Source organism: Pteropus alecto, unplaced genomic scaffold, assembly GCF_000325575.1.
Source record: "Pteropus alecto unplaced genomic scaffold, ASM32557v1 scaffold467, whole genome shotgun sequence".
Taxonomy (NCBI): Eukaryota; Metazoa; Chordata; class Mammalia; order Chiroptera; family Pteropodidae; genus Pteropus; species Pteropus alecto.
Genome location: NW_006439722.1, coordinates 962227 through 980347, shown reverse-complemented (window position 1 = coordinate 980347; position 18121 = coordinate 962227). Strand labels below are relative to the sequence as shown.

General features: G+C 31.3%; 1 pseudogene; it reads left to right on the top strand.

Annotated features, from left to right (window-relative positions):
* The first annotated feature begins 30 nt into the window (after positions 1-30).
* Positions 31-149, top strand: LOC112483928 (annotated as a pseudogene).
* Positions 150-18121: the final 17972 nt, after the last annotated feature.

Here is an 18121-nt window from a genome sequence, read left to right as displayed (position 1 = left end):
ACTTATTCTTTTGTTCAAAAGGTTTATAGTGTCTACGGCCATGACACCCTGAACGTGTCCAATCTCCTCTGATCTCGAAAGCTAAGCAGGGTTGGGCCTGGTTAGTACTTGGATGGGAGACCACCTAGGAATATCAGATGCTGTAGGTATCAAAAAAAAAAATTTTATAGCATTTTGTTACCCAATTCCTTCCCCTCCCCTTATCTTTAATAAAGTGAGAATTACAACTGATATCTGGCTTTCATTCACATTTTTAATAAATAAGAATAGAACATTTTTGCTCTGGACATTGATATTTGTATCTTCTTGCATTGATATTTGATATAGTTTAGTTTAGAGGAAAAGACAGTTGTCTATACAAAAAAGGCTTGAAACTGATAAATAAATATCCAAATTAAAATAATTTGTTTATTAATACAGAAAGTTTTAAAATCAATGAATAACTTGTTGTGAATGAATTCAGTTATTTCGCTATACTTATTTACATTTATTTCTGCTCCATTTAGTTAGCTATGAGAGATTTGATTAAGATTGGAAAAAGGTCATAATATAATAGTTTATAATTTTAAGGAAAAACAAGGCAAATTTCTGAGGTCAAGAAGTACATGATATTAAAATGTCTGTTGATTCTATTAAGGCTTGATTAGCTGTGACAAAATCAAGGAGTATGATACCTCCAATTCTTTTCTTCTTAAGATTGCTTTGCCTATTTGTTGTCTTTGTTTATTCCTTGTAATTTTTAGGATATTTTGTTCTGGTTCTGAGGTAAATATAGGTATTTTGAAAGAAATCACATTGAATCTGTGGATTGCTTTGGGTAGTATGAGTTTTTAACAATTTAATCCTTCCAGTTCATGAGCACACTGTTTCTATTTATTTGTGTCATCTACAATTTCGTTCTTCAATGTCTTATAGTTTTTTGAGTACAGGTCTTTCACCTTTGGTTAAATTTATTTCTAGGTATTTTATTTTTCTGATATAATTGTAAATGGGGTCGTTTTCTTAATTTCTCCTTCTGATTGTTTGTGACTAGTATATAGAAACATAGCAGTTCTATGCATTTAGTTTATACCCTGCTATTTACTGAATTAATATATTATTTATATTACTATTTGGTAGAGTTTTTAGGGTTTTCTTCTCTTTTTTTATTAAATGTATTGGGATAACATTGGTTAATAAGATTATAAAAGATTCAAGTAAACAATTCTGTAATACATAGTCCATATATTGCACTGTGTGTTTACCACCCAAAATCAAGTCTTCTTCTGTCACCATATATTTGACCATATGTAGTGTAGTATCATGTAAACTACAAATAGTGACAGTTTCACTTCCTTCTTTCCAATTTGGATGACTTTTATTTCTTTTTTTTGATTGATTGCTGTGGCTAAGACTTTCGATACTATTTGGAATAATAGTGGTGAGAGTGGATATTCTTGTCTTGCTTCTGATCTTAAAGAAAAAGTTTTCAGCTTTTCACCATTGATTATAATATATACATCCTATGTTTATTGCAGCATGATTTACAATACTCAAGATACGGATGAAACCTAGGTGTCCATTAATAGATACATGGATAAAAAAGATGTGGTATATTTATACAATGAAAAACAATAAAAAAATGAAATCTTGTCATTTGTGACAATATGGATGAACCTAGAGGGTGTTATGCAAGTCAAATAAGTCAGACAGAGAAGGACAAATACAGTATGGTTTCACTTATATGCAGAATCTGAAAAAACAAAACAAGTGAACAAACAAAATAAAAATAGACTTTTAGAAACAGAGATTAAATTACTGGTTGCCAGAGGGAAGGGAGGTGGGGAGGAGTGGATGAAAAAGTTAAAGAAGAATATAATTAACAATATTGTGATAAGTTTGCACGGTAACAAATGATTACTAGATTTAGTGAGGTAATCACATTGTAAGATATTGAAATGTTGAATTAGTATACACCAGAAACTAATATAATATTGTATACTAACTATACTTAAAAAATAATTACATAAACTCTTAGTGAGTCTTTCAGGAAATTCTTGTAATAGAATTTATTTTCCCGAGCAAGAATCTACTGGAACAGTGAAATTATGCTAAAGAAAATGGAACAATAAAGTCACATTAATGTAGACAGCAAGCTGTGTGAATATAGATAATTCTGGTTCTTTTTGTTTTAACAAAGTCTTCATAGAAAGGGAGCATTTGAACTTGCTTTTGCATCTTTGAGCCAGATTATTACTGAGAATTAAAAGAACAGAAAGAATTATATTTATTTTTTTGTGAAAGAGAAAGAAAAAGATTGAGCTAGAAGTTTTCAGAGAGAAATAACTGAGCTGAAAGTGTTCAGAGAAATGATAGATTGAGATATTAATTAAGGGCCTAGTGTAAAATAAAATGAATGAAAGAACATTAATAAAAACATTTGATGCCATGTACTGTTTAATAAGAAATGAGAATTTATTACTAAATGAAACAAAGGCAAAATACAGAACATAAGCTGCAATGTGCCTGAAAGTACAGAACAAAATAATTAAACCGTACTCAAGTAGCAACATGTAAAAAGCAATTTTAAGACAAAAATATGTATAAGTACTTAAGCTATCTTGATTCATTTGGTTTGATCTGACATATTTTTATAAAATTAATAAAATAAAATATGTAATCTATAATCAATCAAAAATCATGATTTAAAGCCCAGAATCCAAGGTCTAGAATCAGATCCTTGTGAAGTGATAATTCTATATCAAGCTTAATTCTGCCATTTCTTATTTATAGTAAATTATATAACTGTAGTTTTTCCTTTTCTTTGCTTATATGTGTATATTTTGTAAATATGAGAAAAATACAGAAAAAATCTTTTAATCATTGTTGCTTTAAATAAGATTATATATGGACAAGCATTTTATATGTATATATTTATCACCTCAATCAATTTCAATAAAATTTAGCTCCATTGTTTCTATTAATATTTCATTATTATTTTTGCTTATATTTTGAAACAAACATCAGTGACAAAAAAAAATAAAAAATTGGATTCCCTGTAAAGAATTAAGACTCTGAAATCAGGCATAATTTGACTACTGTTGTACCAGATATAACTAAATGTCCTTACCTACAAAATCTCATGTTTTCTAGTTACTTAAAATATATTCATCTTTGTTGATTTATGTTTCCTTGGTAGTCATTTTGAACTTGTAAGAGGATTCAGGCCATATGGTTTGTCAATTGTGGTGAATTTCGTTATCTACTTGGAAATTATTCAGTGCTCAGAGTAGAAGATGCATAGTCCAGTATGCCAACACAAGGAGGATGTATAATAAGCAACCAGGAAAACTTTCCAAAGAAGGAAATGCACATTTCTGAAACTGAAATACACATGTATTTTGCATTCTTGTTTTCCTTGCTCTAGGATCTTGATAATGATCTCTCCTGGGTGCATTTGAGAATGACATCTTAAAACCCACGAGGATTATAGTAGTATTTAAATGTAGTCTTTGATGTATGTTAACGATTCAGTAAAAGACCTCTTTGGTGCCATGGTTTGGGACTTCCTTTAGCTGACTGAAGTTTGGGGGTCATCTTATTAATTAGCAACTCTGTGGTAGAGATAGATCCTTCAAGTGGTAGGGAATTGTTTAGAAAGACAGGGTATGGAAAAAGATATGTTGATCTTAAGTCACAAGAGATATCCTTAGATTTAAAGGTCGTTGAGTTTGGGCCAAATTTCTAAGTGACCCTAAGTCAAGTGCTTAAAGGTCAAACTGCAAGACCTTTCAAGATTGAATGCAGAATGTGGGTATTGTGTCCTGTTGGGGAATTGTCTTTTCCTCTTTGAGAGATACCAAAAGGGAAGCATGAGTATCATGGAATGCTATAGAATTATTTTTCTTTGCTTATATATAATGAAAATTTCTGAAAGCACACTAGGATACAGAGAAGGTAAATGAGTAATAACATAAACTGTATAGAGTTCTACATAATTATGAGGAGGATTGGAATTTGATTAATCTTCTATTTAGAGACACTACCGCAGTATAAATAGAATATAAACAAAATAAATCAGTGATAAAAAGTGAAAAATAACTCAAAACTGAAGACCTCTTTCTCTTCAAATGTATCTCAAAATTCAAAAAATATCAAATAAATAAATATAAATAAAACCAGTCTATTTCTATAGATTTTTATAACAAGCCCTAAAATTCTAAGAAGAAACAAGGGCCAAGAACAGTCAAGATCACATCCAAAATGAGCAGAGAGGCTTATTATGAAGTTCAATATAACTAGATATAATTAGTTCTAGTAGTTAGAAAAATGTGCATTATTTGAATTAGTGATGGAAATGTTGAATAGGCTAGAAAGAGATCCATGTCAACAAATGTATCTTTACCTACAATGGGAAAGAAGTGTATTTAATAAACATATCCCTAATGTTGGAAAGAATTTCTTACAATAGATGAAAATGCCAGTAATCAAATAGACATAAATATGTTAACTCTAAAATGAACAATTTGTTCAAAAACAGCATAACAGATGAATAAGCCAGAGAGACAACATAGCCAGAGATATAACTAATAGAGAATTATATTCCAAAATATATCAAGAACACCTAAATTCAACAGAATAACAAACTTGATTTTGTTAAAATTTAAAACATGCAAATTATCCTGTATTCCAACTAGATATTATCACATAAAGTAAGATTTACAAAAAACCCATGGGCATGATAAGACCAGATGCAAGATGGTGATTTCTTTTAGTGAGCAAGAGAGGGATATGCAAAAGTCTTCAAATTAATATCTAATATATTTTTAAATTAACATATTTAATATATTGTTGCAAATAATATATTTGCAAAACACTTCAAATTAATATCTAACATATAAATATATATTTAACATATTATATATATATAAAAAAATAATAGTAATAGATTAAGAAATGTGGTAGGTACATGTATATATTATATATATAATCTTTTGTGCATTTTTTAAAATCTTATAATAAAAAAGTGACATAAATTGGATTACATGCGATTATCACACATACCCTGTTCCGATATTATTGAATTCTTATAGATCAAAATTTCATATAATTTTCACATTCTAAACTTCTAGTGCTTTTCACACCGAAACTTCTAATTATATTCTATTTTTTCTCTCTAAATGAAAAAAAAAAGTGTTAGCTTTCTTCAATCACACTTTTGCAGTTGAAAAGAAATAAAAGAAATCTCATCAGTGACTGGTGAATGTGTCAAAAGATATATTTCTGCATAGCAATTTTATAATAAATAATAAATAATGTGTCTTTAAGGAGTGGTTATATTTTAACCTGAAATTCTACTTCCAATAACTTGCTCTAAGAAAATATTAAGTGAGAAAAAAGTTTATGTTTAATGGTGTTCATTTGGTATTATTTCTTATCTTAAAAATTTTTTAAATAAATTGTTTAGTAGTGTAATATGGGTTACATATTTTGTGAAACAGTATAACGTATTGCAACCATTATGACATTATTTTTATCAAATATTTGATTATTTCATGAAGAAAGTAAATACAAAATAATAAGAGGGTACAAATCATAGTGCATTATATTCATACTAAGAAATATATGGCTGTAAATGCATAAAAGTTTATCTCTAATCAAAAATTTTTAGAACAATTTTATCTTATTTTAAATATATCAAGAATATTTTATATACCTATGTAATCTTGTTATTTATATGTCTGGGTGAAATATCTTGTTATCTAATGTTAAATACATTGATTTCATAATTGTTATTACATGGTAATTATTTGAGAAAAGGTATATTTTTCTTCAAAATATTTTTAGGAATATTTGATAGGCAGTAGAGAGTCTCCAATTTATTTTCAATGATGCAAAAGATATATATACGATACAAGAGGGACAGAGCAATAATACAAATAGTGCAAGATTGGTACAATTGGTGAATCTTGTTAAGAATGTACAAGAGTTATTTGGACTAGTCTTCAAAACAGTGTGAAATTTGAAATAATATCCAAGCAAAAAGCTACCAAAGAAAATAACAACTCAGTAAAATAATTGAAAAATAAATTAGATTCAGGGTATAGCTTTCCACTTATTTTCCAAATAGCTGGCAATTCGATTGAGAGAGGCAGTCATGAGGACTAAAACATGTAAGGAAAGTGGTTTGAGAACTATGTCTTAAAAAAACATTTAAATATTAAAATATTACTATCACATAAAATGGGAAGTAAAATTAGATAGATGATGGATGATAGATAGATAGATGATAAGTAGGTAGGTAGATAGATAGATATAGATATGGTTACCAGAGATTGGACAGTGTTTTCTAAGTATTTTCATGATCCCTAATATGCAGCCATTACGTCAGGGATGTCAAGTGACTCATGTCACCTGCCAGTAGAACACAGCAAAAATAAGATACCCTCTTGTATGAGACTGTTAAGAAAGTGCTTTTTTGCTTTCCATAAATTCAGTCTCTGCAGATGGAATTAATGTATTCTGATGATATGATGGAAGTGCAGGATAAAAGCAGCTTGGATCCTTAATTTACCACTTAGAAGAACTAAATTAAATTAGACGTGAGCAACAAATAAACATTTGTTATAATTTTTTAAAATCTATATCTATATCTTTATATGTAAATGTTGCTATAGCTGTGAGTTTTCAATCGCTTTAGGTGTTCTGTAAAAAGTATGTTATATGACAGGTACTGAAAAAGTAATTTGTTTTAATACTATACTTATATTTTTTAAATTACTGCCAATAGTATAATTTATGGTTCCTTTTAGGAATCTTACCAAGAATGTGTTAATGTTCAATCTGAGTAGTTCCCTAATATTCTTAATATTTGTTGATTTGCCATATCAATTCTATAATATAATCTAAATTAGAGCAGAAACTCTTTTCCTTTATTGCTGTTTATAGCAATATCTGAGAATTAATTTAATAGAAAAACATAAAAGAATGAATAAATGAATTAATTAATATAATATAATGCAAATCTGAAAAGAAATAAAGAGAAGCATTGGATGAGTAGTAGGAACACTGCTGGCAAGTACTAGCTTTTCCAAAACAAAAAAGTATGCTTCAAATTATGACAATAAATAATGCATTTATAAGGTAATTATATAGAATGATGGATAATATATGTATTTTTCTAGTGAAAATTTTATCCTTGATTTTGTATAAAACAATTAAATGTTAACTTTTCTTGACTCTTCATGAATTCTCATTAATATATCCATAATGTTGATTTAAAGCCATGGGATTTAAGAGTTTCAGTCTTCCATTGTCATGGGTACACAAATTCATTACTAATTTGAAAACCTGAATGTTTACTGTGGGAAGGCAAATGCATCACTGCATACGTTTCAAAAGTTGTTTAATTTTATGAAAATAAGTACTGGTATTCTTTCTCATTTTTCTCCTAAGCTTAAACAATTAGTCGACATTTGAAGAAATAGTCTAAATACTATTCTCTTTTTAGATGCATCAATAGAGTTAGAGAGTGAAAAAACATTTGATTACTACAGGAAAACACAAATCACAATTTCAAAATGTTTATTGGTTTTTATAATTCTTTAAGCAAATTAATTTCATTTGGAAGTTACACAGAAAACTCATTTTAATGTTGACCTTTCTGGATATGAATAAAACAGGTCAGTAAAAGCAAGATTATATATGTAATCTTATGTAATTATTTTGCACTGAGCTGATTTCAGACTCCAGAGCCTTTGTCATGGTAACTTTTATCTCTTACATTTCAATCCTTATCTCGGCATTTGTGGGCTTGGAAAACCAAGAAAGTCACTTATCCACTCAGTTTAAATGTTTTCCTCTGTAAGATGCTAATTATAATACTAATTGTGCAGTATGAATTAAATAAAATGTTATGTGTGAACATTGTTTTGTCATCAGTGAAATGCTTTCCAAATATGAGAGATAATGTCATGTTGACGATACACACACAGGAGAGATCTTTAATAGATACAGTGATTGGTCACATGGCAATAGAGAACTAACTATGTGTGGATGAATGACTATACAGAAGGAATGTTACTGTGCTCAGTAGAAGGACAAATACCATCTAACATCTTTTCTCTTTAGGCATGTCTGTATGATAAGCAATTTAGATTATTAGGAAGAAAAAGCTGCTTCACCTTTTATGACTACAGTTATTTTATTTTGTCTTCACACCAAGTGTTTTTTCTTTTCTTTTTTTTTTTCTAATAAGCCCAAGGGATCATGTATAAACTCAAATGCCTATTTTGAAATAAAATGTATAATTTTAAATATTACAGTCACCAAAAGTTGAAATTAAATTGGCCAGCTCTTTCACTACTGGCAATCAGACATAGGAAACTACATTATATTTGGCAAGTGTGGAACCAAAATAAGAAGAGTCAGAATTAATAATTAATGGCAGAGAATAAAAGCAGCCCTGTAATCTATCTTTTCCTTAGAGCTGAATTCCTGCGGGAACATGAATATTCTCAGATTATTGACTAAGGTTGTCTTCCTCTAGATGATGGTGATTGCTTCTGTTTGCTTATGTGATTTTCTTTCATGGGAGTCAATCATGACCAAACTGCATGTAACTGATATATACTGTCTTTGGAATGTTGATATAAAAAGGCCTGTACTGATGTGAAAATGTCTACTCAATCATATAGTGCTTTTCATCTTAAACTCTAAAGTCAAGAAAGAGTTGAGATAAAATTTGCATAGACATCTACAAGACTCTTAAAAGAAAAAGTGTTGGTTTTCTCGATCTTCAGCCTTTGATGCTCAATTTTTCATAATCAGTGTGTTTGTAATGTTAATCCAAGTTCAAAGTTAGTATCTAGATGGTAATAGGGAAGCTTGGTTCTGTGACTAATGTACAGTAGAGACAGCAATTATCTCCTGATCTAACATTTAGAACTTCAAACAGTCTCAATTGGTTATAAAGTTGATGCATTTCACATATGTCTAGATATGGGTGGTATAAGTAGAAACTAAAAATACACCTCTTTTTAATAGCCAAACTTAACCTTGCTAAGAAGTTGCACCTTCCTAGAGCTTTCTTTCATGGGAGTCAATCATGACCAAACTGCATATGTCTAGATATGGATGGTATAAGTACAAACTAAAAATACACCTCTTTTTAATAGCCAAGCTTAACCTTGCTAAGAAGTTGCACCTTCCTAGAGTGATGCCTATATCTAATTTGAACCAGAGTGCCAAATAGAATAATAAAGGCTCTGACCTTTAACATGCTTTAGGATTAAAGTGAATGTGGAAGAATAAAAATTTAGGGGCTCTAAGGTTTGCAAACCTGTAGGACACCATAATTGTATGTAACAAAAGAACAGATAAGACTTCCTCCTCCTACCCACTCAACTCTGATCCAATAGCACATGCATTGAGAGAAGCAGTCAGATTAGCAGAAGCTTCATCAAGCATTTGGCACATGTCATACTTCGTTTCTAAGAGGCAGCCATCGGGCTGACATGATATTCTACAGTTGCTTTTTATTTTAATTTTATTTTTTAATATTTTTTTATTTTTTAATTACAGTTGATACACATTATTAAAATAGCTTCAGGTATATAACATAGTGATTAGATGTTTATATAAGTTATAAAGTGATCACCCAATAAATCTAATACCCAACTTACTTTATACTTATTACAATATTACTGACTATATTCCTTATGCTATACTTTACATCTCCATGACTATTTCATAACTACCAATTTGTACGTAAGCCCTTCCCCCTTTTCACTCATTCCCACAACCTTCTTCCCACCTGGCAATCATCAAAGTATTCTTCTGTATCTATGAGTTTGTTTCTGTTTTGTTTGTTCATTTATTTTGATCTTTAGATTCCACATATAAATGAAATCATATGGCATTTGTCTTTCTCTATCTGACTTACTCAACTCAGTACGATACCCTCTAGGTCCATCCCATGTTCTTGTAGATGGCAAGAATTAACTCTGTCTTATGGCTAAGTAATATTTCATTGTGTATATGTACCATCTCTTATGTATTCATTCATCCACTGATAGACACCTCAGTTGCCTCCATATCATGTCTATTGTAAAGAATGTTGCAATGAATATATGAATGCACATGTCTCTTCAAGGTAGTGTTTTGTGTTTCTATGAATAAATACTCAGATGTGGAATTACTGGGTCCTTCTTTGTCTCTTGTTATAGCCTTTGTTTTAAAGGCTCTTTTATCTGGTATAAGTATCGCTCCCTAGCTTTGTTTGTTTGGATTTTCATGAAATACCTTTTTCATCCCTTTACTTTTAGTCTGTGTGTCTTTCGATCTGAAGTGAGTCTCTCGTAGGCAGCATATGTAAAGGTCTTGTTTCTTTATCCTATCTTTTGACTGGAACATTTAATTCATTTACATCTAAAGTAATTATTGATAGATATGTAGTTATTGCTACTTCATTTTTCATATTTTTTTTCTTTTTTCTTTTTTCTTCTTCTTCTTAAAAAAGTCCCTCTGACATTTCATTAATTACTGGTTTGGTGTTAATGAACTCCTTTGGCTTTTTCTTGTCTTTTGATTCTAAATAATAGCTTTGCTGGGTAGAGTAATCTTGGTTGTAGGTCCTTGCTTTTCATCACTTTAAATATTCATGCCAATCCCTTCTGACCTGCAAAATTTCTGTTGGAAATCAGCTGACAGTGTTATTGGAGCTCCTTTGTGGGTAACTAATTTTCTCTTGTTATTTTTAAGATTTTCTCCTTGTCTTTAACTTTTGGTATTTTAATTATGATGTGTCTTGGTGTGTGTTTTTTTGTGTTCAACTTGTTTGGAACTCTCTGCACTTCTTGGGCTAATGTGTCTATTTCCTTCTCTAGGTTAGGGAAGTTTTTCCATCATTACTTCTTCAAATAGTTTTTTAATTCCTTGCTCTCTCCCTTCCCCTTCTGGTACCCTTACAATGTGAATGTTATTACACTTAATGTTGTCTACGAGGCCCCTTAAACTATCTGGATTCTTTTTTTTTTTCTTTTCATTGTTCTTTTTGGGTGTTTTCTGCTACCTTAGCTTTCAAATTGCTGATTCAGATCTCGGCTTCATCTAATCTACTGTTGATTCCCTCTAATATATTCTTTATTTTAGTTATTGTCTTCATTTCTGACTGGTTCTTTTTCATATTTTCTATCTCCATTTTAATGTTTCCTATCTCTGTCGAAGTTCTCAAGATCATTTAATATCTTGATAACCAGTGTTTCGAATTCTACATCCCATAAATTGCTTGTCTCCATTTTGCTTAGTTTCTTTTCTGGAACTTTGTTGTGTTCTTTTATTTGGGATATGTTTCTTTGTCTCTCCATTTTGGCTGTCTCCCTGTGTTTGTTACTATGTATTAGGTAGGGCTACTATGTCTCCCAGGCATAGTAGAGTAGCTTTATGTAATAGGTGTTCCAGAGGGACTCCCTGGTCACCTGAGCCAGGTGCTCTAGGTGCATCACTTATGTGAGTTGTGTGTTCCCTTCTGTTGCAGTTGAACCCTGGTTGCTCTTTGTATGTTAATGGGAGGGGTTGACTCTCATGCTGATTGGTTTTTAGAACTGGCTGTGACTACAGTGGAGGAGCTGCTATGCTGGGGCTGATCCTACAAAGCAGGAGTTGCTTTAGCAGGGCTCTGGTGCCTGCCCAGTCTACCCTTTCTGAGTGTTATTTGTGGAGGTTGATGTTTGGTGCTCTGAAGTAGTCTGAAGCTTGCCACCTGGTGTGTCAGTTCTGGGGCCTCTTAGGAGGAGCTCTGTTGCAAGCCAATACCAGTAGCTCTACCCAAGATCACTTGATATGAACTACAAAGTGATCTGAGCATGATTGCCAGTTATGCTGTGCTTAGAGGTGCCTGGGAGAGGCTAAGCTGTAAACTGAGGATGGCTGCCACTAGTGTCAGTCTTGGGGCTGCTTAGCAAGAGATATGGGGCATGCTGAGAAGGGATGCTGCCTGTTTGAGGTTTGTGAACTTTTTAGAGATTTTAGGAAATTCTGCAGCGTGAGCCACAATAGCCTGTTTGTACAGAAAAAGAACTGGAAGGAGCTTGGGTGAGTTTGCAATTTAGGTGAGGCGGGGTCTCATAGGCTCACCGGGGTGTGTAAACAGTGTTAGGTTTGATGGAGACTCAGGTATGGAAGTCACCTGTGTCTACAGGCCAGGTGGGAGAGGACTTAACAATGAAACAATGGCTTCTGCCAGCACTTCTGTGTGAGAGAAAGCTGCCCATATAGCCCTCGCTCTGAAACCAGACAATTCAGTTCCTATCTGTTTATCCCTGGTGACTTTCAAGCTGCTGCCCCAACATTGGAACTCAGAGCGAGTGAGTCCATCAGCCAGTAAATGTGTGTGCGGGCCATTTAAGAGGAACACCTGGCATTCAAGCCACTTTCCGTATCACTCAGCTATAGTCTCCACTGGTTTTTACAGCCAGAAGTTCTGGTGATTTCTCTTCCTAGCACTAGAACCCTGGGCTGGGAAGTCTGGTGTGGGACTGGGATTCCTTGCTCCACAGTGGGGACCTCTGCTGCTGAGATATCCCTCCCAATTTTTAACTACTGCATGTGGATGTGGGACCAGCTCGTTCCACATCTCTGCCCCGTCTATCAGTCTCAACGTGGCTTCTGTATGTCCTTAGTTATAGGACTTCCATTCAGCTAGAATTCAGGTGTTTCTCAATGATGGTTGTTCTGTAGTTTAGTTATAATTTTGATGTGCTTGTGAGAGAAAGCAAACACAGAGTCTACCCACTGCCGCCTCAACCAGAAGCATCTATAGTTCTTTACTTGAGGACGCTCAAAGTTTCTTCTGTACCTCGATATTGTTAGATGGAGTATCTTTTAACTTCTTATCTGACTGCCTGCCCTTGCTGGATAATTAGATAAACATCTCCAGAAGCAGTCATATATTCATGGCAATTGTAGTATTTTCTGGTCTCAAGTTTATAAAACTGCATTTCAACTCTTGGAAGAGAGGAAGTAACCAGGATTGTGTTTTATAATTAATCACCACAGGTAATAATTTTATGCTGAGGAGAGTGAATCTAGATGGAGTTAAAATGCATTAATGCAGTACTGATTTCAGAATATGATATATAATAAATTAACTACTTTAAACAAGTTACCTTGTTTTTATTGTAGACTGATGAAATATATCACACATGTTATGCTAAGACAGGAAATCAAGTTATTTAGGAGTGTTACAGACCAAAAACTGTTCTTATATATCTTTTAAGAGATGATTTTTTAATATTTGATTCTGAGAGAAAAAATATTTCCTATGTGTTTGGGGAAAATTTCATGATACAATTTGATATCAAGCACCTTTTTCAGAGCCAACTGTCTAATCTTAGAAAGACTTCTACCACTAAGATTTTGCCATTTACATTGCACTGCCTATTTAAGTATTAAAAGAACATTTTCTACTACTTGAATTTTCCTTGTGTATAATTACACTTAGAAACAGCTCAGGAGGATAATAAATTTAAAGAATTCTCTAATTGCAATTAGAGACTACAAGATGGTGTCTTATTTTAGACTGAAGCCATGCTGGTCTCTTCTCTTAAAGAATTAGAGAAAGACTACTATTTGAATCCTACCAAATAATTTATTTCTGTTTTTGTTATTGTGGTAAAATATACATAGCATAAATTTATCACTTTAATTGTTTTTAAGTTAAAGTGTATGGTTCAGTGCTATTAAATGCATGCATAATGTTGTGTTGCTATCACCACCATATATCTCCAGAACACTTTTCTTCTTGTAAAACTGAAATAAATCCCCATTCTTCCACTCCAACTAGCCCCTACAGATCACCATTTTATTTTCTGTCTCTATGATTTTGACTACTCTAAGTACTTCATATATAAATGGAACCACAGAGTATTTGCCTTTTTCTGAATAGCGTATTTCACTTAAATACCCTCAAGTTTCATCCATCTTATAGCATATGTCATAATTTCTTTCTTTTTAAAGATTGAATAATATTCTATTTTATGCATATGCCATATTTTGCTTACATATTCATCCATCAAAGGACATTTGTGTTGCTTCCATATTTTAACTATTTTGAATAATGCTGCTGTATACATGTGTGAACACATATCTCTTCGAGTGTCTGCTTTCAGTTCTTTTGGGTATATATACAGAAGTGGGATTCCTGAATCATTTGGTAATTTTATTTTAAAATTTCTGAGGAATTATCATATTGTTTTTTAAAAAACTATATCTTTTACATTCTAACCAACAGTGTATAGGGTTCAAATGTCTATATTCTTGCCAATAGTAGTTATTTTCTTTTTTTTTTTTCCTAGGGTTTTGTTTATTTATTTGTTTGATGTTAGCCATCCTTACGTGTGTCGGGTGATATCTCATTGTACTTTTAATTTTCATTTAACTAATGATTAGTGACATAAAGCATCTTTTTATGTGCTTATTTTCCATGTGTATATCTTCTTTGGAGAACTAGCTATTCAAGTACTTTGGTCATTTTTAAAATCTAATTGTTTATTGTATTGCTGTTAATATTTAGTTCTCTATAAATTATAGATATTAATTCTCTATCAGATGTATGATATCCAAATATTTCTTCCATTCTGTGGGCTGCCTCTTTAGTTCACTAGTAGTATCTTTTAATGCACAAAATTTTAAAATTTTTCTGAAGTCCAGTTTGTTTAGTTTTTCTTTTGTTGCCCATGCCTTTGATGTCATTTAGAAGAAACCATTACTAAATCTAATGTTGTGAAGTTTTTGCTCAGTTTTCTTCTAAGAGTTTTGTACTTTTAGCTCTTATATTTAGATCTTTAATCTATTTTGGGCTAAGTGCAACACATGGTGCTAGGTAAGGATATTACTTCATTATTTTGCATTTGGTATCCAGTTTTCTCCAGCCCCTTTATTGAAAAGACTGTCCTATCATCATTGAATAATCTTGACACCCTTATCAAAAATCTTTGGCCATATATGGGAGGGTTTATTTATGGGATCTTTATTCTATTCCATTTGTCTTTATGTCTGTCTTTATGCGAGTATCGTAGTTTTTATGACCGTAGCTTTGTACTAAGTTTTAAAATTAGGAAGTATGAGTCATCCAACTTAGTCTTCTTTTTATCAAGATTGGACTATGCAGAGTTCCTTGAGATTCCATACAAATTTTAGGATATTTTTTCTACTTTTGCCAAAATATTTAAATATTCAAATATTTAATTGAAATTTTGATAGGGATTGAACCGAATCTGTACAACACATTGAATAATATTGACATTTTAATATTGAGTCATCTGATCAATGAACATGGCATGCATTTCTATTTATTTATGTTTTCTTCAATTTTTTTCAGTAATATTTTGTATTTTTCATCCTATAAGTCATTTACCTCCTTGGCTAATTCCTAAGTTTTGTTTTTTTTTTTTATTTGGTTGCTATTGAAAATTAAATCGTTTTCTTAATTTTCTTTTCAGACTGTTTATTGTTAGTGTATAGAAATGTAACTGATTTTTGTGTGCTGACTTTGTATCCTGATACTTTATTGAATTCATTTATTAGTTCTGACAATTTTTTCCTGGTGAAATCTTTAGAATTTTCTACTAATAAGATCATGTATTCAGTGAACACAGTCAATTATATTTCTTCCTTTTCAATTTGAATCCCTTTTTCTTTTGCTTTTCTTACCTACTTGCTCTGGCAAGAACTTCCAGTGCTATGTTGAATAAAAATGGCAAGATCAGGCACCCTTGTCTTGTTCCCGATTTTAGAAGAAAAGATTTCAGTTTTTACCATTGAGTATGTTTGCTATTGGTTTTCATATATGGTTTTTATTATGTTGAGGTAGTTTTCTTCTACTCCTAGTTTGTTCAGTGTTTTCATCATAAATGATGGTTGAATTTTGTCAAAAACTTTTTTTTGCATCAATTGAGCCGATCATGCATGTTGTGTGTTTTTTCTTTTTTTTTTAATTCTGTTGTATGATGTATAGTATTGATTTTCTTATGTTGGAACATTATTGCATTACAGAAATAAATCTCACATAGTCATGATTTATGATGAATTTGGTTTGCTAGTATTTTGTTGAGAATTTTGCTTCAAGATTTAAAATGGATATTGGACTGTAGTTTTTGTTTTTGTTTTTTTTTCCAGGTTAATCCTGGCCTCAAGAAATGAGTTAGAAAGTGTTCTCTCTCTTTGTTCTTTAGTTTTTTTTTTTTTTTGGAAATATTTGAGCAGAATTGGTGTTAATTATTATTTAAATGCTTGGTAAAATTCACCAGTAAAGCCATTAGGTTTAGGGCTTTTCTTTGTTTGGAGATTTTTAATTACTGAGATTCGCACTTTTAAATCTATTGAGACTTAATTTGTGGCCTAATATATGGTCTATCCTGGAATGACTCACGTGCACTTGAGGAGAATTTTTTTTTTGTTCTCGTTAGGTAGGGTATTCTGTATATGGTTTTTAGATCTAGGTGGTGTATTGTGTTTTCAAGTCTTACATTTTCTTACTTATCTTCTGGCTAGTTGGTCAAATCATTATTGTAAATGGGGTATTGAATTCTCCAACTATTATGGTAGAATTGTCTATTTCTCTCTTTAATTCCATTAATTTTTGCTTCATATATTTTGATTGTATGTTATTAGGTATGTAAATATTCATGATTGCTACATATTTTATATATCAATAATATATGTCCTTCTTTGTTTCTTATTAACTTTTTTGATTCAAAGTCTATTTTGTCTGATACTATTATGGCTACCCTTGCTCTCTTTTCTATTAACATGGAATATCTTTGATCTTTTCATTTTCTACCTATCTGCCTTTTACTCTAAGTTAATTTCCTACAGACAGCATACAGTTGGATCATGTGTTTTTTTAATCCATTTTGCTAACCTGCACCTTTGATAAAAAAATTTAATTATTTACATATGAAGTAATTACTGATAAAATAATTTATTTCTGTCATTCGCTATTTATTTTTCATATCTTATAAATATTTTGTTTTTAATTTCCTGCATTAGTGTCTTCTTTTGTGATTGGTTGGCTCTTTGTAGTAAAATATATAAATTCCTTTATTATTTTCATTTGTGTATATTCTAAAGCTCTTTTCTAGGGGTTTACCATAGGTATGATATGTAACATCCTGAAGTTATAACAGTGAAATTTAAATTTATGTCTTATGTTAAATCCAATAATGTATAACAACTCTGCTCCTTTACAGCTCCATCCCCACCTCTTTTAGTTATTGATGTCACAAAATCACATCTTTATAACTTATATGCCAAGATTATAAAATAATAATTTGTTTAAAATGCATTAGTCTTTTAAAGTATGTAGAACAAAATATGGAGTTAAAACCTGAAGTTGCAATAATGCTAGCTTTTAGACTAATAATTTAAAAGATATATGTATTTGGCTCTTAAATTATGTGAAAAACAAAAACTCAAGCTGAAACTATGATTACAATAATACTAGCTTTTATTTTATTACCTACTTAATCATATTAACTGAGATTGTCATTTCTTCATATGGTTTTGAGTGGCTGTCTAGTGTCCTTTCACTCCAACTTGCTGAATTCTCTTGAGCATTTCTTTCAGGGCAGGTCTGATAGTAATAAATTTCCTCAGCTTCTGTTGATGTAGGAATTTTTTTTTATTTCTTCTTCACATTTGAAGGATAATTTTGTCAGATATAACATTCTTAAGCGTGCTTTTTTTTTTCTTTTAGCACCTTGAACATGTCAGCACACTGCCTACTGGCCTCCAAAGTTTCTGATGAGAAATTTACTGATAATTTTATTTAAAATTCCTTGTATATTAGGAGTCACTTATTTCTTGCTGTTTATAAGATTCTATCTTTGTCTTTGACTTTTTTAGAGTTTGTTGAGCTTTGGGGATATTTATAAATTCATGAATTTTATCAGTGATTATTTTTTTGAATATTTTCTCTGTCTTTATCTCTCTCTTTTCCTTCTGGGGCTTGTCCCACAGGTCTCTTTGGTACTGTTCTTTTCTTTTCACGTTTCTTTTCATTTCTTATACTTGATAATTCCCACTGTCCTATCTTCAAGTTCACTGTCTTCATTATATCTGCTCAAATCTGGTTTTGAATCTC